A 23509-nucleotide genomic window follows, 5' to 3' on the forward strand; every position below is an offset into this window, starting at 1 on the left:
TGGATTTCACAGTATAATATGGACACGGTGGGGATTTAGGCCTTTAGCATATAGAGCATTTACTCCCTGGAGAAGAAGAACTCGATCATAGCTGATGCTCATTATATTGCAAACTGGATGGCCAGCTCGAGTGCTTCTCTACCAGATTAAAACATCGGTAGCTAATAAATCCCATGTGTCCTCCTAAGCCTTAAAAAATTGTTGGTCCTCATGCTGTTTTATTAAAATAAACTATTGACTTAAAACTAAGTTTTTCATCCTGTTACTTACAGTATATGGTGCCAACACATCAGTCCCTGGCTTAGTTTACAATCTAAGGTTCCTATCACATTCACACCCACTAGAAGCAGTTTTATCAGAAGCCCCCTGCCTGTGTGTGTTTGGAGGAACCCGTGTACCCGGAGCAACCCACACAGACGCAGGAACAATTTTCATTATCATAATCAATTTATATTGTGCTGGCAAGTTGCATGGCATACCGTAATATTTATAAATCTATTTCCTAAATACAAATACTTTTTTTAAGTTTGACAAAAGATACGGGTATGGAACCTGTTAGCCAGAATCCCGCGGATAAGGGGTCTTTCTATAAATTGGACAAAAACTCCAAAAGGAACTCTCAAAGAAGCTAGTGAAAACACAGGAACATATCTATTTTATTTCATTAAGACCAGTTGAATCCCCTGACATAATAAGGACATGGTTATACAGAGAGATTCTACATCCTAATGATTAAATGCTGATTTAATAACCCCAGGACAGTGGGGCGAGACCCTCCTTTGCCAAACTCCGTCTCCCCATACCGTGACGTTTCCATCACCCAACAGACAGACGATGATTTATGTTGACTGTGAGATTGTTGAGAAACATTCAGACAATGGGATTATTACTCAATGGCAAACATTTGTTCTTGCTGACATGGTCTCGGAGCTTGTTTTCCATCCCCGCAGCTTTTCTGTTTGCCATTGGATGAAGGAGCGTTACCTGGGCCCCGTGCCAAGCGATACTTCACTTACTGTGAAAAGAGAGACAGATTCAAGTACATTTTGAGGCTGATTAGTCTAATGAATACAATTTCCTAACCGACGGCGAGATGGAAATATGTCATCCTCGGCTTTATTAGCGTTGGTAAATAAACCCTCGATTGTGTAAGAGCATTAAAATGAGAAACGTGTTCTACAGGCATGTGCCGGAATCTCCACACATTGGGCGCTAACACTTTCTGTGTCCCAAAATGATGTCTTCAAGCTTTTAATTATTTCTCCATGTTTTAGAAGTTTGATGGTAATGAAATAGCTCAAAACCATCAAGCAATCCCTATTTCATTCAACACATTTCCTTGTCTATCCTATACTGTCTATCCAATGTCCTATACAGTATATTAGGCACCTAGCTAATGCTGTCAATTCCTAATTTATATATAATATATATGGGGGGGGGGAAATGTAATTAAAGTCGCAAAGAGAAAAAAACAATTCGTACCTATAAGAATAAAAATCCACATCTCGCAATGTAATATTGTTCCTTAAAAAAGGATAAGTAAACCTTTAAAATAAGTAGGGATGCACCGAATCCACTTTTCTGGATTCGGCCGAACCCCCGAATCCTTTGTGAAAGATTCGGCCGAATACCGAACCGAATCCGAACCCTAATTTGCATATGCAAATTAGGGGTGGGAAGGGAAAAAATTTTTACTTCCTTGTTTTCTGACAAAAAGTCACGTGATTTCCCTCCCCGTCCCTAATTTGCATATGCAAATTAGGATTCGGATTCGGATTCGGTTCGGCCAGGCAGAAGGATTCGGCCGAATCCGAATCCTGCTGAAAAAGGCAGAATCCTGGCCGAATCCCGAACCGAATCCTGGATTCGGTGCATCCCTAAAAATAAGTGAATGTAAAATTGATGAGAGTGCTATTCTAAGCACTTTTGCCATTTAGATTCATTATTTCTTTCTTTTTAATTCCAAGATATTAAGGGATACATGTACTGTTAATATGAATGAATTTTGTTACAACAGCGCCACCTGCTGGTCTGTTTCCCACCAGTCTGACCACCAAGTAGTCAAGGAAGTTGTCAGGAGAAAGAAATAGGCTGCTCTGATGTTCTTCTGCTTAGGAAAGATTTGAGAAAGGTTTCTCATTTTTTTCCTAAGCAGAAGAACATCAGAGCAGCCTATTTCTTTCTCCTGACAACTTCCTTGACTACTTGGTGGTCAGACTGGTGGGAAACTGACCAGCAGGTGGCGCTGTTGTAACATAATTCATTCATATTAACAGTACAGACTTTCCTTAATATCTTGAAATGAAAAAGGAATACATAATGAATGTAAATAACAAAAGTGCTTAGAATAGCACTCTCATCAATTTTACATTCACTTATTTAAAAAGTTTACTTATCCTTTAAACTGTTATTGCATTGCGAATTTTAATTGCGCATTGCAAATTCTAATTGCGCACTCTTAAGAAGTGCTTGAAGGTGTCGTAATCTTTTGGAGCAAACATAACTACTTTTTCAGTAAGACGTTTTATTAGATTTACTGCGCATTGGCGCAAACTATAAAATTCGCAAACGGTCTTCCACTATCGCTGAACAGTTTCCAAAAGCTATATTAAATTCTCGCAAAGCAAAATTTGTTCACAGAAAGGCATAACTTTTCGCATTGTGAATAGTTTTTCCATTACCGACTTTGATTACATTCCCCCGATAAGGTATTAAAGGGATACTGTCATGGGAAAAAACATTTTTTTTTTCAAAATGAATCAGTTAATAGTGCTGCTCCAGCAGAATTCTGCACTGAAATCCATTTCTCAAAAGAGCAAACAGATTTTTTTAATATTCAATTTTGAAATCTGACATGGGGTTAGACATATTGTCAATTTTCCAGCTGCCCCAAGTCATGTGACTTGTGCTCTGATAAACTTCAATCACTCTTTACTGCTGTACTGCAAGTTGGAGTGAGATCAACCCCCCCCCCCCCATCAGCCAAACAAAAGAACAATGGGAAGGTAACCAGATAGCAGCTCCCTAACACAAGATAACAGCTGCCTGGTAGATCTAAGAACAACACTCAATAGTAAAAACCCATGTCCCACTGAGACACATTCAGTTACATTGAGAAGGAAAAACAGCAGCCTGCCAGAAAGCATTTCTCTCCTAAAGTGCAGGCACAAGTCACATGACCAGGGGCAACTGGGAAATTGGCAAAATGTCTAGCCCCATGTCAGATTTCAAAATTGAATATAAAAAAATCAGTTTGCTCTTTTGAGAAATGGATTTCAGTGCAGAATTCTGCTGGAGCAGCACTATTAACTGATGCGTTTTGAAAAAAACATGTTTTCCGATGACAGGATCCCTTTAAGTTTGCACAGGAGCAATAACCTATGGCAACCAATAATATGCTTGCATTTAAACAGGTGACTAGTAAATTCTACCTGCTGATTGATTGCTATGGGTTACTGGCCCTGGGCAACCTTATTATTATATTATAATGATTATTATTAGTTTATGAAACTTTTATTACATAGAACTGTTACATAACTGTGGTACTGTGTTGACGTGATACCTATATTGGCTTAGAATTAAAAAACATTGCTACAAAGCAACGTATTTTTATATAAATTACAGAAATAATAATAAAGGTTATTATTTTTGTATTTGTTATTTCTGTGGGAGAAATGGGAGCAGAGCAGGTAGTAACTGAAGTTTAAAGTGAATCTCAGTCGGTAAAGCAGTGCAGCCTGCAGCCAGGATTATGTATAAACCACGTCAGCCTGTCACTTAAACATCTCCTAAACTAGTGACCACTTATATTAAAGGGCCATTAATGAAGGATTGGGTTCTCTTAGGTGAAAGTGGTGTAAAAATCTAAAGAATGTCTCACCCTACAAGGCATATTAAGTGTGATGTAAACAAGGCAAAGCAAGAGGAGAACATCTTCATGTTTATTAAATATCCTACCTCTTTTCCCCTTCCTAATCCGGGATCCTATTACATGCAGTCAATGCAGCTATCCATTAAAATTATAATTAAATCCCATATTTTGTCAATACGAATGCAGTGTCCAAAGTACAAGCCTTAATTGTGTTGTCAGCACTTTATAAAGGGGAAGTAAAACGATGCACTGTCTGTAAATATATTGGGGCAGGTTTACTAAAGGGCGAAGCGACTTTTTGCCAGCGTTTCCACCCACAGGGACATCGCCAATTCACTAACAGGTGCAGGCGCCAATTCGCTAGCGAACGGGACCGTCGCTAGCGTTCATTTGCACTCTATGCCACGTGATAATTCGCTATGGCACATGGACGTTACCTCTTTCGCCAGACTTGCCTTTGCGAGCTCAGACCAGGCAAAGTGCATTGGAGTGCATAGATCTTCCTCAATCCTTAGTTACTTACATCACTTTTTTAGTGGAAAAAGGTTCTAAGTCCCAAAAAACTTTGGTGTCTTTTCTTTTTTTCAGATAGCCTGCAAAAGTCCTAAAAATTTTTTCTTGGGTAACCGGTTTCCCCCATATAGAACATTAACTATACAGTGGGCTCATGTGTAGGGCATTATATTAAATCTATTGTCTTTATTAAGGTTCCCTGGACTTGTGTAATTAACATCAAGATGTCGATTCAACTTTAAAGGGATACTGTTATGGGAAAAAGATTTTCAAAATGAACCAGTTAATAGTGCTACTCCAGCAGAATTCTGCACTGAAATCCATTTCTCAAAAGAGCAAACAGATTTTTTTATATTTAATTTTGAAATCTGACATGGGGCTAGAAATTTTGTCAATTTCCCAGCTGCCCTTGGTCATGTGACTTGTGCCTGCACTTTAGGAGAGAAATGCTTTCTGGCAGGCTGCTGTTTTTCCTTCTCAATGTAACTGAATGTGTCTCAGTGGGACCTGGATTTTACTATTGAGTGTTGTTCTTAGATCTACCAGGCAGCTGTTATCTTGTGTTAGGGAGCTGTTATCTGGTTACCTTCCCATTGTTCTTTTGTTTGGCTGCTGGGGGGGAAAAGGGAGGCGGTGATATCACTCCAACTTGCAGTACAGCAGTAAAGAGTGATTGAAGTTTATCAGAACACAAGTCACATGACTTGGGGCAGCTGGGAAATTGACAATATGTCTAGCCCCATGTCAGATTTCAAAATTAAATATCAAAAAATCTGTTTGCTCTTTTGAGAAATGGATTTCAGTGCAGAATTCTGCTGGAGCAACACTATTAACTGATTCATTTTGAAAAAATTTTTTTTTCCCATGACAGTATCCCTTTAAGTTTCCCGCCATATGCAAATTAATCTGATCTCAAGAAATGCGCTAGGCTGAAATGAACGCTTGTGCATCATTGCTTTGAATTGCTCGCATTGCCGAAGTAACGCTAGCGGAAAGTCGCCAGCGTTCTGCGCCCATGACGAAAGTCTGCATTTAGTGAATTAGCGTTGTCTGAGCGACTTTTCGCCTGGCGAAATGTAGCGGTAGGTGCGAAGCAGGCGCTGGTGACTATTCACCGGTTTGTGAATCTGCCCCAGTGTATAGCTTGCCCTTATTTAGTGTTGTTGGGACATTAGCCCATTTTTGGCTATAATCTATATGATATAGTATACATATGGGATCCATTATCCAGAAACCCATTATCCAATAAGCCCAGAATTACAGAAAGGCTGTCTCCCGTAGGTTCCATTTTTATCCAAAAAAATCCAAATTTTAAATTTAATTTTCTCTGTAATTATAAAACAATAACTTGTACTTGATCCCAACTAAGATGTAATTAATCCTTCTTGTGAAGCATACCCAGTTTATTTAATGTTTTCATAATTTTTTAGTAGACTTGAGGTATGAAGATCCATTATCTGGAAAACCCCAGGTCCTGAGCATTCCGGATAACAGGTCACACACCTGTATTAACTTTTTTGAAAAATGTTCATAAAAATACAGGGAGTACCTATATTTCCCCATGTTGAAAGTCAAGGAGCCGCTTTTATGCGTATAATTTTGAATTAAATTTGAAATGTTTCATGTCCTTGAGTCATAAAGACTACAGAGCCTGTATGAAAGGCTTCAAAAGGGACTTTTATTAGAAAGGGAACTGCGGCTTTTACACGGACGCCCATTTACTGGCAGAGCACTGAATGCAAAGTATAAGATTTCAAGGGTGAGACATTTTATCGTTCTATCATTTTCTCTTGTCAAACCGTTCCTCGTTCATCTCTCTGATCTCAATAGGATGTGACACCAAAGGACAAAAAAGAGAAATCCTGAAACAAGCAAAAAATAAATAAATAATAAATTTTTACTGTTATGACAGTCACTGGTTCTAAAATCCAAGACAAATAAAAGACATGCCCGGAGCATATTTGAAGTTTTCTGTAATTAAAACAATTAAGATATTTGTGTGTTAACCGAATATAATGGTCAGTAAATAAAATCCCAAATTCTAAAAAAGAAAATTTTATATGGAAAACTGTCATGTGACCTCTACTGTTTCTTCTCTTTATTTTCTCAATTTCAGCCATTTTTTAGAAAAACATACAACATTTACTGTATATACTCGAGTATAAGCCGAGTTTTTCAGCCCCCAAAATATGCTGAAAAACTCTACCTCGGCTTATACTCGGGTCAAGCGCAAAAACGGTCGCCGGCGTCCAAGAATAGTCTCCGGCGTCCAAGAATAGTCGCCGGCGTCCAAGAATAGTCTCCAAGAATATTCGCTGGCGTCCAAGAATGGTCGCCGGCATCCAAAAACGAGACGCCGGCACCTCCAATGGGAGCAGAAACCCTCAATTTTTTATTGAAACTTACCAGAAGCTGCTGCATTTCTCACCCTCGGCTGATACTCGGGTCAATAAGCTTTTCCCAGTTTTTGGAGGTACAATTAGGTACCTCGGCTTATACTCGGGACGGCTTATACTCGAGTATATACGGTAGTAAGATGGCAGAAACACAAAATGTTAATTTAAAGGCATTTCCATCCAGGGTCTGGCTGGGCTTTGCACCTTGATAAAAAAATCATGCAAGTTGGGGGACAGGTAGGGAGCAGGGGGATGTAGTTGTATAACTATAACACCATGATTTTGGAGGGCCTGGAGGACAAGTGGGCATGTATGTTGGGCCCCTCCACAGACCCTTGGAAATTTAAATTTTGAGTTAGTGGGAGAAAAGTCTACTAAAAGTCTACTAAAATCTATTTTTTGGTCCATGCCCATAGCATGCTCTGAAAGAAAGAGTGAGTCTGTAGGTGCAGCACCAAGGAATCCAAGAGGTAGATAAATAAAAAATATAAACCTTTATTCAAGCATTTTAAAATGGTAGTAGAAAAAAGCATGCCCCATACTAAACAATGGGCTGTTCACTCAACGCGTTTCATGGCTCTCGCCACTTCCTCAGGAGCATGCTCTGAACATGTTCCCTTGTTCCCCCCTAATCAGGGGTATAAATATGGGTGACATGGCACTTATCAGAGCAGGAAGTAGGGGTGGGCGGAAGGTCCAGACTGAGAAATAAAATAGGCCCTGCCATTTAAGGTACACAGAGGCCCAATCAGCCCAAACAGAGGCCCCATCAGCCCACTAAATACTGACTTTCTATGGAACCGTATAGCAGCCCCTCTGGCATTTGCCAGAACCCACAGATTGCCAGTCCGGGCCTGGTATGGAGACCCAAATGACAGAAATAACCTTTATCCATAGAACCCACGGTCTCAATCATTCTGTAGACTAATCTCCTACAAATGCTTCTCCACCAGCAATAATGTACTATAAAAAGCTGATTCCTCATTGCCATAAAGATCACTTCAAATAAGATAAAAAAACATGGTCTTTTCCAGAAAGTAAAAACCAGGACGTCAATACAGATGACTAGAGCTCAATTTCAGGTGTTTCTGGTCATTACAGTAAACCATACAAATTTGTATTGCGGATTTGTGAAACTGCCAGACGGAAGAGTCTGACTCATGATCAACATCAGTATGGCTTCAAGATGGGGTGGAGATGGATGACCTTCTGGGATCCATTAATGTCCCACCACACTCAAGTGGAGAAAACTTCGAAAATCTGATTTACCCCAGGAAATGTCTGTTATAATTGCTTTAGACAATCATAAGTCAATACACCCTTTCACCCATGTAGGACATTCAGTGATGAGATTAGAATAGGGACCTCTCTTCGTTTGCTATTCTTGATAAGGTTGTTTGGCTCATAATCATCACTACTGGGTATTGACCTTGTACATATCTGTCTGTTGTGCACGCACTTGCTTTTAAGTATATTAAGATTCTGTGTGTGTGTGTAATAGGTCATTACATTCCTATTTCCCTTGATTTGTAAAAGAACAAAATGTTATTTGCATCGTGCAAACACTCGGTGATACAAAGAACATTTACAGAACATGTTTTTATTGGCTAGAAAGGTTTATGAAAATTTGCATTTCATTGAGATTCCTACCAAATCATTTTGCAAATCCCTGTTTTGGATCTTTAGCAGCGGGGCCTTTTGAAAGACAATGTTCCTGTTGTTTCACAGGTGCAACCATTAAAATTACTGCTTCCCATTCTGGATAAGTCTGTACCATTAAAGTACCCAAAATAAGGTCTCTACTAGGACATTTTCCCTTTCATCTGTCCCTATATAAAAGGCAGTTATTTAATCCTGCCAATGATTATATCTGTAGGGGAAACAGAAGCAAAGTAGATAATAAACCAGTTTCCCCTGTCTCTGCCCCTATTTATTAAATATATTTCGTGCTATCAATTCTAACTTCATGTGTAACAGATGGTTTTAGACACAGGGCTTCTAATATCCTTATAATTTACAGTAGGGAGAACATTATCCCTTGTGCTACTCTGAATTCCCTGTATAACTCAGCCTGCAGCCTTGTGCCCTTATATGGTCACAGAACAACCCCTCCATGACTTCTAATATCCTTATCATTTACAGTAGGGGGTACATTATCCCTTATAATACATGAGTGATACTCAGAGTTCCCTGTATAACTCAGTCTGCAGCCTTGTGCCTTTATATGGTCTCAGAACAACCCCTCAGTGACTTCTAATATCCTTATCATTTACAGTAGGGGGTACATTATCACTTATAATACATGAGTGATACTCAGAGTTCCCTGTATAACTCAGCCTGCAGTCTTGTGCCTTTATATGGTCACAGAACAACCCCTCAGTGACTTCTAATATCCTTATCATTTACAGTAGGGGGTACATTATCCCTTATAATACACGAGTGATACTCAGAGTTCCCTGTATAACTCAGCCTGCAGCCTTGTGCCTTTATATGGTCACAGAACAACCCCTCAGTGACTTCTAATATCCTTATCATTTACAGTAGGGGGTACATTATCCCTTATAATACATGAGTGATACTCAGAGTTCCCTGTATAACTCAGCCTTCAGCCTTGTGCCTTTATATGGTCACAGAACTCATCAGTGACTTCTAATATCCCAATAATTGACAGAAGGGGTACATTGTCCTTTATATACTTATTGATTCTTATTGATTAATGACCATCCTTGTACAAAAAGAAAATTATTGATACGACAAAGAGATAATCAGATGACCTTTTGTTCTTGGGACACTGCATGAACATGTGTTGAATGACTTTGGATGTGTCTTGTCACCATGACTAATCAGTGATTTTCCTTTAAATTTACCGTGACTGTATTACAATCTTATACACCTCATCTTCACCAAGCTGGCATGTCTGTGGGTGAAATACGGCCTTTCAGTAATTCTCTGATCTCTCCTGTAACACTGACTGAATTTGTGGTCCTTCCCAGGGCTGGGATCTCATCTTTCCAAACCCTGGAATGTTTTCTTTCCACCTCAAGGGTTCTTTTCATGAGCTGATGCGTTTATTTGCCATTCTAAGTGTCTGCCTGTGATTTAAGCTGGTGGCTCACACATTCATCTCCCAAAATCTGTTAAAATAGTGTTTACAAATCCAGAAAGTGTAACATATGACTTAAACCCAAAATCTCTGAGTTTTGCTGAGTTTCAGGTCACATTCCAAAGCTGCAATTACAGAAGAGTTTTCTGTGCTCCAACAAGGGTTGTTATTTGAACCTATCCATGAGAACACACAGAATTAAGTAGACCATATTTCATTTAGATCTTGAGTCTACAAATGCTGGAAATGATATTCTCTTTTCCAATGCAGGAATGTGTACTCCTTCTGGTATGGTGGTTGGAATAATAGGAATCTCTGCTGAGGTTATGACCCAGTTTTCTTACTGGTGCCCCAAGGGACCAGTTCAACCTTTCATACCACAGCATAACTGGAGCCTTTTTCATTAGGTCAATGATAATGACATTTGCAGTAATGGGAAGGAAGTTTGACTCATCAAAAGGTGGACTTTCCTGCAATGATGGTTTTGTGAGGGGCAATTTAATTTATACATCACTGACATATTATGCGGTACTTTTACTCGGGTAATTCATTGTTAACATCAGTCCCTCCCCCAATATTTTCTTAAAAATTGTCCAATACACAAGAATATTAGTTATAAGCCTTGTCTTGTTGTCAAGACACCTAAGGTCCAAAGGGAACATATCTGGAAAACGATAAAAATGCAATGAGATAGAACTTGCAGCTCTTTTATTGGTATAACATGTTTTGAGTTCTACATGGCGCTTTGTCAAGCGTAGTCCAGAATTTCAGTGAACAGAAAACCTTAAAAATCATGTAAGAAGTTAATTTCCAGTTGTGATGTATATTCAGTCCAATCCGTTCAATTCCATAATTGGACTAGGAGATCCTAGAAGAAGTTTTCCTTGTCAAGAGAGGAGCTCATCAGCAGCCAGATAAGGTTCTCGCCCAAGGGGATTTTCTAACTTTACAAGTTTGACAGATGCCTTTCAAGATATTGACTGGGCAGGCCATCATTTTGGATCCATATATGGGCCACTAAATTGGTGGCTTGATCTGGAGTCAGCAGATTATAGTGCCCCATGTATGATCTCCTTAAGTCTTAAGCCCCATAGACTCAAAGATTTTTCTTTGATGAATGACCGATTTCAGTGCAATCCAACTAATCTGTCAAATAATTGTAAGGTTAGTGGGAATGGAACGATCGTGCATCTAACGTTTTTTTGTCCGACGTTCAGAAAATTGATCGGCCAGGTTAGAAAATTTTCATTGGTCACAGTGAAATCTATCTATTGTCCAATTGTTTGCAGGGCCAAGCAGGCAGCTACCCTCCGTATTCCTGGCTTCAACTCAAGAACATCGATTGAAATGGTCTTTTTAGTTGATGGAGAAATCGTAAATATAAACAATCGTTTAAAGATAAGCTTGGTCTTACGATAACAAAAAGATCTTTTAAAAACCCTAACATCAATGGCCACCTTTAGAGAAACTTCCTTATATTATGAATGCACCATGCCTTAGTGATCTCCTTGTGATTTGTTTTCCCAATACCTTTGCCGAACATTTGAGTTGAACTGAAATGACATCAGAACTTTGTGACATGACTTTGTTGCTACTGGATGTGTTGAAAAGATCACAGACATGTTATATACTGGTGCTAAAATTTTTTTATTTCTGTAGGAAAAATAAACCACCTTTTCCATCCCTAGTCTTTGTTATTAAACATAATCAATTGACTTTTTCCAGTAAGTGTTAACTGAATGTATTTCACCTCGATAGTCAATAATCGCTGGCTCCATAGGTTATAAGCCGGGTATATACTGTGAGCTCCTGAAGGCTGGATCAGCTGTTACAATGAGAGATTTGCTTGTTGACTTTGGACGCCTCCATTTCATCAGTTGATATTTATACTTAGCCACGGTCCACCGACTCCACTTCGAGGTGAAACCTTAGCACGCTGCTCTGAGAATTAAAATGACAAAGCCAACTTTTGGTTCTTTGCAATAACAAAGAAAGAAACTTCCTTTAGCTGTGATATTTTGTGAACCTGTCCTTAGACTCCACAGCTTAGCTGTAATATATAGTTTCTATCCTATCTGATCCCCATTGTAAGCAGCAGTCCTGCCCTGCTTTATGGCAGCTGAGATTCTAGCTATCTGTATAACAGAACATTCTGTCCCAGTCGCTGCACAGAGCCTATCTGATCCCCATTGTAAGCAGCAGTCCTGTCCTGCTTTATGGCAGCTGAGATTCTAGCTATCTGTATAACAGAACATTCTGTCCCAGTGGCTGCACAGAGCCTATCTGATCCCCATTGTAAGCAGCAGTCCTGTCCTGCTTTATGGCAGCAGAGATTCTAGCTATCTGTATAACAGAACATTCTGTCCCATTGGCTGCACAGATCCTCTCTGATCCCCATTGGAAGCAGCAGTTCTGCCCTGCTTTATGGCTGAGATTCTATATATCTATATAACAGAGCATTCTATCCCAGTGGCTGCACAGATCCTAAACCCAGGCAGACTCACCCCTCCAATATAGATACTGCTTCCTTTTGTTTACATGCATTTAAACAAATGAATTTAAAAAGCAAGTTTCCCGAATTGTTCATGTTATAATAAAGTCATGCTCCTTTAAGCCTTAATGATCTCAGCAGAAGGTGAATAGAATCCTTGCAGGAGATTTATTTCTTGCCAGTAATCAGAATAATAGCTTCCTTTAGCACTTAAAGAGGTTCCTTATCTCTCCCATAGCATGTAGATATCAAATTCATATCAACAAGTCTTCCGAAAGCCGCTCTTCCCCATCTCCAACATCAACGGCTAATCACCTATAACGTGTGCCAAGTTCAGCTTTGCTTGTAATCGATAGCCGTCGTTAGAGCCTGCCTAAATTAATGTCTGCTTCACCTCAATTATCATACAAAGCAAGCACAGCCAAAAGAGTTTTTCTTCTCCATGGAGCTACTTAATCAGTCACTGAAGCTAAACGAGGGGTGATTGATGATCCAAGCCCAGAACTACTGTGAGGACTATCAGAGGAGGAACTTGGGAATGTGCAGACGAAAAACCTTCTAGCAACCAGTTACCCCTCCAGCGCTGGATACATTAGTTGATTAATGTTAACTAGGAAACAGTACCAAGAAAACATACCTTTAAATGAGAAAAGTATTTAAAGGAAGAATGTTCCTCAAAGTCCATAAATCCTAATCCTAGCAAACTAATGCAATCTGTCATGTGTGTTGAAGATATCATTTGTCTTCTTAATCGTCATCCCTATTACCTGGGGTTCCTGCCGGATAAATATCTACCCCTGAAAACAACTATAGAGACCACCGTATTTTGTATAGCAGTGATCCCCAACCAGTAGCTCGTGAGCAACATGTTGCTCTCCAACCCCTTGTGTGTTGCACCCAATGGCCTCAAAGCAGGGATTATTTTTGAATTCCAGGCTTGGAGGCAAGTTTTGGTTGTATAAAACCAAGTGCGCTGTCAAACAGAGTCTCAATGTAGGTTGACAATCCACATAGGGGCTACCAAATGGCCAATCACATTATTTTGCACCCCAAGAACATTTTTCATGCTAGCGTTGCTTCCAAAACCCTTTTACTTCTGAATCTTGCTCATGGGTTCAAAAGGTTGGGGATCCCTGGTGTATAGGGTGCAGGTATAGGGTGTACAGGGTGTATGCTGGGGGTCATTTAGAGGGGTTTAATCTTTTTTTAAACCAATTAATTATGTACCTATGTTACACATTTTGCCAATGAAGTGTGTTGGTGAGGTGGACTCCAAGTTCCCACTATTCGGATTTTCACATATATACAACTAGTGATGGGCGAATTTCTCCCGTTCGCGAAATTGCAGAAAATTTGCAAAACTCGAAAATTGATGCCCACGTCATTTTCAATGGGTGTCCGAATAGTGTTGACGTGCGTCGGTTTTAATGCGAGCGACTTTTCCTTGGGCTCTCGCTTCTACGCCAACAAGATTCAAATAAGCTGGGCATTCTGCCTCCCATATGGATGTAGTTCTTATAAATAGTACTAAACTTATAGATGAGGAAGAAGTTAATTTCGCTGTATTCTACTGGTTCTTGAGGCAGAAAGTTTACAAAGAAAACAAAAATGTTTTAGTATAATTCATGTATTTTAAAAACAAATAGCTCTTAATGAACAAAGGTCCAAAGAGCCCATTTCAGGGAAACCCTCTGAATGCTGGCTGGGATCCATCTAAGTAGAGAAAAGGTTTTTCCTTTCTAAAAAAAAAAAACCTTTAGTGTGGCTAAAATCAAATTTTCTGAAATCTTGGGTTAATATAAGGAGCCATAATCAAACTGTCGAAAGCTTCACTTTTCTGGAATCACCACGGCCCCAAACATCATTAAACCACAAGGCTCGAGAAGTGTTTTTAAGAGAGTTGTATTCGGGCCATCATGTGTCATCGAAAGAATTCGTAACTATATATCAATCCGATCTATGAGTGCTCCATAAAGCCTCCGAGGAGCATGGATCATTCTTTTCAGAATAAAAGATTTGGCACCAACCTGAAGGACTGTTAATTTAACATTAGCCACCTCTACAAATGTTTTACTTGAATTCATTTTTCGGTATTAAAGGAATGATCGCGGCTAATGAGTTACGTAACCTTTAGGAAGCTGGAAAAGACTGACTTTCTGTTATTCAAGCTGAGGAGCATGTTTCCCTTGGCCTTGAGGAAAGATCTCATAAAGCAGAAAATGATCAATAGTTTCTGATAAATAAGACACACAATAAGGTGATAGCTGCAGAATAGGTCTGAGCTAGCAGAACAATCTTCTAGAGTACATGCTGGCTCCCATGAGCTTCTTGTATTTTCTCTTGGCAATTTATATTGCACATTGTCAAATTGTCAAATTTAAAGGGGGGGGGGTTTGGAAAGTTATCCTGTTACTTTTGAGCTCTTTTGTATAGATTTTCTTTATGCTGCATTGTAATGTAATGCAAATAATATGGAAGAATCCACCATATAGACTGGACTGTGCAACCAGTAAGTGGTTCCTCCATATTATATTGTTTGCTGATGGGGAAATAAAGATAATCATGGCACCTATGATTGCGTATCGTTGGATACAAAATGAGTTAGGACGTGTAACTTTTAGCAATATGGAATAAACTCTGTTTTTACCTGATCGGCTGGCTCCAGGAGTGCGTGTTCATTAATATTTTTGGTTGTGAATTCAACCCAAGCTACGGGTTCGGGGCACGGCACCTGAGCCAACCCCGAATTTGGTGAATGTGATATAAAGCTGTGTTTATTCACGTTGCATATTTTCTATGGATTGTATCCAAAGGTGACGGACCTGGGGTCTCTACACCCAGGTCACTACCCCCATCGGGTGAGCTGCATTTTTACTTTATTCAACAGCTTAAACTGAAATGCTCGGGGATTTATGGTTCCGGGCTAATATCTGTTTGCTGAGTTATATGTAGTCTGGGGGATTTGGAGCCGGCCATAAACATTTGTTATTAAATAAAGATAATGCTTACATAGACTATATGGGCAACCATGTCCAGACACCTGCTTTTCTAGCATCTCATTCACCAAACCAAGGAAATTAATATGAAGTTGCCCCTTCCTTTGCAGCTTTAACAACCCCTACTCTTCAGGGAAGGTTCCCATTAGATGTTGGAACATTGTTGGTGTTGAGTTGCTTTCATTTAGCCACGAGAGCATTAGTGAGTTTGGGCACTGCTGTTGAGGATCAGGACTGGCTCATAGTTGTGGTTCCAATTGATCCCATTGGTGTTCAGTTGGTTTGAGTAGAATGTTTGGAGGCAGCACACCTCTGAGGAAGCGTTGTATCACGAAACGCGTCAGACCTCAGATGCTAAGTTTGTCTGATTGATATTATGTCCTAATGAAGAATTTAACTTTTTAATTATCTGGAGAAGAGCGATTTTTGTTTGATGCCCAGGAGTGCGCTGCCTCCAAATATTCTACTCTGCTGTTGGCGTTCCCCCTAGTGACGGACTCGGGGCTGGCTGCACCCGGGTCACTACCTTTGCAGGGTAAGATTTTCAGCTTTGTTTTTTCATCGTTGATTACATGAACAAAAGACGTTAAGAACCCAGTGTTTTTACTCAAGAGTGGGGTCCGGGGCAATTTGCACCCGGACCAACCGGTTTTTACGGTGAGCAGGGTTCAGTCTGTGACAAATCAAATAGCTATAATTGATACCCGCAAAATTTTTTATTTTGAAGATTTAAGCCAATTTATAGAGCCGGATTTGCCTTTCCTTGAAGTCAATGTTCAGTTGGTTTGAGGTCAGGTTCTTACTCTTCCATCTCAGCAAACCAATTCTGTATGGACCTGACTAGTGCACATGGGCATTATTGTCAACAGGTAGTTCCCCAAGAATAATGCATGCAAGTCTGGCATGTGTCAAACCCAGACTTGTCCTTCAGATGGTGAAGCACAATTTATCATTGAAGAGAATGCATTTCCACCATGCCATGGTCCAATGGCAACTGTCCTTACTCCGCTCTAGCTGTCACCTGGCACTGTACATTTTAGGCTTGTCTACAGTTACACGTCCATGAAAACTCCACATCCCTTACTATTAATGCTTGCGCTGGCATTGCTTTTGCAGTTTGGGACTTGGCAATGAGCGCTCCAATAGAGGACATGTGATTTTAGAAGCAGTGGCCGGATACAATTAGACTTACAGAATATAAATAAAGTAGGGAACTATATTGTCTTCCAAACAATAATATTCCACTACTGCTTCCGCTTTCTTTTCCCAAGAAAGAAAAAAGGACATTTTTACTATAACACTATTTTTTGGATAGCGATATTCTGCCTTATTAACAAAAAAAAAAGAAAGAAACATAAAATGTAGAAGTGATGACAGTATCACAGGGTTATTGTATGAATACGTTGCCTGTACACCTATTTATTTCTGCATTTTCTTTCAGCGCCTATGTGATTTCAGTTCTAGCTGAGAAATCATTAAATCCAATTGTGTAAGTCACTAATCCTGCGCCAGGACCGGCCAAGGCTTCTCCCAGCTGTCAGTTCCTTTGGCTGGGCCCAATCTGGCATTCACTCACGCTTCTCCCTTTGTTATGTTTTGCTCTGCTGTACAGTTATTGGCAGTTCCACCCCGATTCATTGCAAGTATAACTTACAGCTGGAAAAGGTGTCAGGCAGTTTACTACAATACAACTGTCAGTGATGTTTTCGAAGGGAAATAATCTTACATGGTGTATATTTATACAATAATTATCCCACAAGAGATGTTATATTTAGGGTACAATGAAGGCCCAACAGAAGCTTTATTTAATACTGTGTCAAAATCAATAATTAAAGCTTTTAAAGGCACATATACCCACCCTTACCACATACATTTGCTCTTGTGAACATTTGTTTTCATAATTTTAGCAGTTTAATACTGCTGATATAGTGTATGCGTAACAGACACTGCCCCCCTGCTGGCTGGCAGACAGGATAGAACTTCAGAAGCTTAAGTCACTGATGTAAAAGAAATGTCTCCTGAAATTCTTCTGCTCATTTCTATTGCTTCTGTGAATGTGAGTGATAGCACTGAGCAGCAAAACATCACAAGATGCCTCATGCATCAGTCACATCAGGTTTTTGACATTCTTACCATCCATGGCCTGGACAAAAATGCAGAGGAGCGCCTATTACTCTTCTTCCATATCCATTTACATTTATATACAGGGCTTTATAGAGAACTTAGTTCACTTTGAATGTAATATTTGGACTTGGTGTTTTTGGAAAGTTGATTCCATTTCATGGCAGCTATGTCTTATTTGTTACACACCATAATGTCATCTTGTTCTGGTCGAACATCGCTCTAAGCCTTTCTTGCATTGCCCACTGGAACATGAAGGGTAATGGAATTCTCCATTTGTGTGGTTTATGATTTAATGGTCTGGCTGATACAAAGAAACGGTGCCATGTCTCATTAAATAAACTGAGATATGGGCTACTTTCCTCCCCTTGGAAAAAACATGTATTTTGTGCAACGTCAGTCACAGAATCCCACAGCTCCTATTTAGAGTTAGTTACATTCCGAAGCAGAGATATCCCACAGTAGCCTCACTAGCTGTGGATACATGTAGTAGTGATCAGCAGGTCAACAAAAAAATAAACCCGCACCCAACCTTAATCTGCCCACACTCAACCCAGCAAAGCACCTCTATTTATAGACCCAGGCCTGACCTGCCCCGTCTCTGACATCACAAAGGGGTCGGAAAGGGGCAGGCTTCAGCCAGGAGGAGTAAGATTGGAAGGTTATAGGGTTTTACAAATTTACCGGCTTGTTCATTGTTGGTAAATTTGTAATACAGGCCACAGCCCTAGCTGGCAATTCCGGCAAAATTCCGGTATTTTTTTTCCAGAAAAGGTGGCAACCCTAGCTATAGAGGAGAACACTATGATTGGCCTCCATCCAGGGTCAGGACAGACTGTGCTGTAATAACCCTCCCTGGGAATTTTCCTGATCCACAATTCCACACACTGAGCAAAGGTTGATGGGTTTATTTAGAGGACACTGTGCCTTTAAATAGCCAAGATACATACAGCCTGCCAGCCAGGAGCAACTTTACATAATATTTCAGATGGTTTTATCTCTGAGCTTTTGAGGAGATTCCCCACTTATGTGGCAATTTCTTCAGAGTCCTGAGAAGAACTCCCTTTGGCTTTCTGTGCCCTGAGAAGAGCACGCTTTGTTCTTCAGAGCCCTGACAAGGACCCCCTTTCCTTCCACACCCTAAATAGAGTGCGCTTTTCTGCCACTGGGGTTCCCTACTGACTTTTCACACACAGTAATATAAGAGCCAGGGTTGCCAGGTCTAATTTTCAAAACCAGTCAGCTACAAAAACAGCCCAAAACCAGCCAAGAGGCACTTCAAAAGTAGCTCAAAAATAACACAATATGTGCAGTGAAAAAAAGTCTAAGAAATAAATGAAATTATGTGAAAATATGACTTTTTAAAATTCGCTGTTTCGCAAATCTTTCCATTAAGTAAAATGGGACAGATTCGTCCATCACAAGGGGTATAACTACAGAGGGGGGGGGGAAGGTATTAGGGGCCCCTAATTCATATACAATTTCAATAAATATTGGTAAAACAGGTCAACCTCTAGACATTTTGGTCACCAGCAGATTTTTGCCCCCAAATTGTTTGAAATTGAGGAAAGTCACCGGAAAATATGAAAACACTTAAGAGAGATGGGAGACTGGGGTACAGAGCCCAAAATCTGATAACTCCCGACTTCTACACAAGTCAGTCCCATTGCATGCTGGGTATTGTAGCGTTGGCAAATTGTTAAACAAAAACAACATTACCCAACATGCATTGGGAGACACAGGCTTGGCACATTAGGGCAAGAAATAACTTTGGCTGTTTTCTAAAGTACTAACCAGCCAAAGGCCCAAAAAGTAGCCCAAATCTGTATCTTGTACTTTCAAAACCCGCGTAGGCTTTAAATTAGTAGCCCAATTTGGCTGGAAAATCACCAACCTGGCGGGAGTTTGCAGCACCTTGTTTTCCCTATGCTGCTTCTCCCTCACAGCAGCACTTCCTGTGCAGCACTTCCTTCCTGTCAGCTCACATGGGTGGAGGCTCCTCCCCCCTTGCACAGACCAACACAGAAGAGAGACAAATATACACAGCTTCTCTACATATATAAGAGTAAAGGAGTTTTGGTCTTTTGCTTTCATTTCCATTATTCCTCTAGCTGCAGCCAGTCTCCATGAACAACGGGCAAACTTTCTCTTCCCACAGAAATCACTTGAAACCGACCCCTATAGCCACTGAACAAGCAGCTCCACCAGCAAATGAGCAAAATAATGAGGTTTGTGTAAATATTAGATGAGGTGCCGGCTGGGTTGTGGAATTCCGGCACTGACACTGATTGCAATAACCCCTTTTGGCAAGTTCTGCTAAACCCTGTAGTGCAGAAATGAGTAAGCACTTTAATATTAGGTGATACCTGTTTTATTTTGACTAGCAAAATATAATTTAAAGGCAACCTTTCAAGCGAAATGGAAATTCTCCCGAGGACAGGCACCATGTGTGGAGCGATTCTAGGGCTGGAGCTGGGGTCCAGGGCTCTGGCAAATGCTTTGTCTTGAACATTTTTTTTTGAAAATAAGTAAAGAGAAATAAATTATGTCTAGAGCAAGGGGTTTTCCTTCACCCAAACGTTCCCAAGCACAATCCCTAGCTACGGTTTTGTCACTGCCAGTATCGCTTTTCTTTCACTAATAAAATCACCTTTTAATGGCAGGATAGGATGGGCCTTTATCATACTTGTTAAAGTGATACTGACACTAAAACTACTTTTTAAAATATGAATGTACATTACGAGGCACATTTACTAAGCTCGAGTGAAGGATTCGAAGTAAAAAAACTTCAAATTTCGATGGGTACTTCGACCATCGAATAGGCTACTACGACCTTCGACTACGACTTCGATTCAAACGGTTCCAACTAAAAATCTTCCGACTTTTCGACCATTCGATAGTCAAAGTACTGTCTCTTTAAAAAAAACTTTGACTACATGCTTCGGTAGTTTAAACCTACCGAGGTACAATCTTAGCCTATGGGGACCTTCCCCATTACTTTTCTAAGGTTTTCTTGATCGAAGGAAAATCCTTCGATCGATTAAAATCCTTTGAATCGTTCAATCGTAGGATTTGCGGTAAATCCTATGAATTCGATATTTGAATTCGTAGGATTTTACCTCGACGGTTGAATTCAGAGATTTATTAACCCTCAATATTCGACCCTTAGTAAATGTGCCCCTAGGGGGCACATTTACTAAGCTCGAGTGAAGGATTAGAATGAAAAAAACTGTTAGCCTTGGGGACCTTCCCCATAAACTTGCTCGAGTTTAATTTCTGGTGTCCGTATCTCTTTAAAATAAAAAATAAAAAATGAAATGCAGCTTTATATACACGGCTGGATTAAGTTCAGCCGAACTGCTAAGATTTGGATGAGTCCAAATACTCCATAAAGTGCTTTTGACAAATTAGTGTATCATACATGTATAATACACAAGCGCCATGAATATCCATGAAAACCATCAGCTAGAAACAGGGCCAGTATTACTAATTTACCGGCAATGAAGCTGTGGTAAATTTGTAGATGACAATCTTCTCCTCCCCTCCTTAAAGCAGTACTTCTTTTCAAACCTTCCCTCTCATCTCACAAAGCTTACACTTCCCCAATACCCCTATTTCCCTGTCCCGTTGTCACATATCTGTCCATTCCTTGCCCCATGACATCACCAGTCCACCCATTTCCTGCCCCCGTGACATCACCATACAATCCAGAAAAAATCTGAAAGGTGGCAACCCTACTGTTAGGTGATGTCATAATTTATCAGTTCTTCATTCAGTAATGCAACTGACATGACACGTGGAACTTGTGTAATGTATAAAATAAAGAAACTCTTTTGGAAATTATGAAGATATACAAAGTCACTTCTAAGTTCCTTGACCAGTATAAATATATATGATCACAGAATTCCTTGGTCACTTTTAATCCTTATAATTTACAATATTGGGTTCAATATTCTCTCTCTCTCTCTCTCTCTCTCTCTCACACACAAACACACACAAACAAACACATATAGCCTGTGTTACCAATCACAATTACCGCAGAGCAAGCAGTTACCCTTCCAACGCTTCCCCCTTGTTTGTTGTTTGTCAGCAAATTGGAGCTTAGCAGGAAGTGATGCAGTTCACCTTGTGCCAGCAGACAGGAACCGTACAGGAAGTGATGCAGTTCACCTTGTGCCAGCAGACAGGAACCGTACAGGAAGTGATGCAGTTCACCTTGTGCCAGCAGACAAGAACCATACAGGAAGTGATGCATTTCACCCTGTGCCAGCAGACAGGAACCGTACAGGAAGTGATGCAGTTCACCCTGTGCCAGCAGACAGGAACCGTACAGGAAGTGATGCAGTTCACCCTGTGCCAGCAGACAGGAACCGTACAGGAAGTGATGCAGTTCACCCTGTGCCAGTAGACTGGAACCGTACAGGAAGTGATTCAGTTCACCATATGGGCAATTGTATAGATGATGTAGATGCTTCACCAATACAATAGACATTTTGCAGACTAAACACTAATGTTGTTTATGCTTCAGTGGAGAACAGACAACTTTTATTACTCTCCAAACAAATGTGTCAGCAAAACAAATCACAATTCACTCATCTCTTGTTAGGACACAGTACATTTGAATCCGTCTGGGTGACAGTGTGGAACATCATCCCTCTCGGCCATTTCTAGTTTTGCTGCCAGGAGCACATACAATTCTGACAGACTAATTGATGGTTTATGCCTCTCTATATTAAACCCATGAAACCCATATGGAATTAATAATAACCCTATCAAATAAAACAAAAAAAAAATATCCATTTCCGTTACTGCTGAATTATTCTCCCCCGTTTTTAATCTGTTCCGTGTAACATGACTGGATGTAGTACAAGATCCCGAGCGAGGAATTTCTGATATTTTGCTGCATGCACATGACAGACAACCACATAATAAGTCTTTCTAGGAATTCACTGCCCGCTCTCCAATGACCACATCATTTAAGCGTATCAGACGACGTTGAAGCGAACAAGACTAAAATGTTCTGTGGTTTGGTGAAGACAGGTTTACGGCATGTTATATATTATAATTTCTCTTGTAATGGAAAGACGTTCCTCATTAGATTGCGATACACTATACATTTCCAATGTTGGGTAGGTTTAAGGATAGCCATGTATTTATTGGAGGCCATTTGTAAAATCACATTTAACCAGCAAGTTGGTTCCTAGACCAGAATCATCTGAGATGCTGAAGCAATAGAAATGTGTCATCAGATATTCTGTATTTTGTTTCACTGTTTATCTCAAAAGCACAGTTATTTTTACACAGACGAGTTACATAAAATACGCTATCTTTGAAGAGGATACTTCGATTGAGTTACCTTTTAATTATACAGAATGCGGAGCTCATTTACTAGTGGTTGTGCTAGGTGAATTAATGGATCTTCAATCTGCACACAATATATGCAGGTACAAATACAGATCTGTGCCTGGAAATTTTTCCAAAATAATGGAAAGAAACCACCATTGAATTATAGGGCACTTTGCAAACCTGTACAGTAAATGGCACTTTTCTCATGATGTCCTCTTCTGGACAATGACGGTTACCTTCTGTGGAAGTGAAGGAAATATTAGATAATTAACCAGTATTAAGTCTATGTGCACATCTTCATTCTTCTGTTTCTGTTGTCGCGTTTTTTATTGATTAAAATTGAATATGCGGAATTTTACAGGGTTTTTTTTCAATTTCGAATGAGCTTACATTTTACAAAAACTTGAAATGTTTGCTCGTTTATTAAAAAATCCAAATATAAAAAAAGAAGATTAAATACATTTGTGGAAAGAGCTTGAACACCTTGAATTTGTGAGTTTAAAAGTTCAAAGTTGGAAACACGGGACAAAATTGTTGAATTTTTAGTAGGTCGACTTCTACATGAACCTTGCAGCGTTTAGATTCCAAATTTTATACATTTTCAAGTTTTTCTGCTTATTAAATCTCTAAAGTTTTTGAAACTCTAAGGGGCAGATTTATCAAGGGTCAAAT

The sequence above is a fragment of the Xenopus laevis genome, chromosome 9_10S (genome assembly GCF_017654675.1).
Source record: "Xenopus laevis strain J_2021 chromosome 9_10S, Xenopus_laevis_v10.1, whole genome shotgun sequence".
Classification (NCBI taxonomy): domain Eukaryota; kingdom Metazoa; phylum Chordata; class Amphibia; order Anura; family Pipidae; genus Xenopus; species Xenopus laevis.